We start from the raw sequence: 943 nt of genomic DNA on the forward strand, positions 1-943 counted from the left end.
GGTGGTAAAAAGTCACTGTGGTTGGCCTCACCATAGGATAACTTCACCTATATGCTTCTGTTGCTGGCTTCCTCAGAGTGGCTTTAGAACACAACAGACTCAGAGAACTTCTCAGCTTCAGTTTATCCCAAAAAGAACTGGTATTCCCAAATATCTGGACATGTACGACAAACTGAAGAGTCTAACCTGCTAGAAATTTATTTGCATGAGAGACTGAGATGGTCTCTGGTTAAGGACCATTTTATGGGAAGAAGCAGCCAGAACACGTCCAATGGCACCAGTAGTACAGACTTACCTATTCCTCATGAAGAGAATTCTCAGTAGGTCATTGCAATACTATTCAGAACAGTAGGAGGCACTTGTTCTCCAGCTTCCTTTACTGTCAAATATCTGCATGCAAGTAGAAAAGAAGTCAAGGGGACGAAGGATGAAGCAGGCAAAAACTAAAAGAAGTTATGAACTTAAAACACTAAGACAGTGAGAAGAACCGGATCTGCCTCAACTTCCCTCTGAAGATTGCAGCTATGCCTGTAGTCCTAGCACTATGGAAGACTGAGGACCCTAAGTTCAAGCCCACCTTGGTCAGAGGCAAGTTAGTAACTTAATCACATCTCAAAAGTAAAAGTGGTCGGAGATGTAGCTCACTGTGAAGACCCTGAGTTTAATCCAAGACTAGAAATAAATGTCACTTCAGTGCAACTATTGAATACTTGATATGTGGGGTGGGCACAAGAAAGAGCTTCCCCTCAGTGACCACTGAAGATGCAAATTTTCTCAGGGAGGTTCTTTGTGTCATTGTATACACACTCTACACATTATAAATATATTGACTCCAGGCAGAAGAGAAACTTTATGGATGATCTTTCTAGTTACAGCTTTGGTAGATGTTTTTCAACTATTATACTTCTTATTTACTAGATTTTCTTCTCCAGAAACTTTCTGA

General features: G+C 40.8%; 1 protein-coding gene across 1 annotated transcript in view; it reads right to left on the minus strand.

Moving 5' to 3' along the window:
• The window catches only part of LOC101576770 (histone-binding protein RBBP4-like), a 6,232-nt gene that overhangs the window by 1,859 nt on the left and 3,430 nt on the right, over positions 1 to 943 (minus strand). The window lies entirely within an intron of this gene.

Source organism: Octodon degus, unplaced genomic scaffold (genome assembly GCF_000260255.1).
Source record: "Octodon degus isolate 3935 unplaced genomic scaffold, OctDeg1.0 scaffold00059, whole genome shotgun sequence".
NCBI lineage: Eukaryota > Metazoa > Chordata > Mammalia > Rodentia > Octodontidae > Octodon > Octodon degus.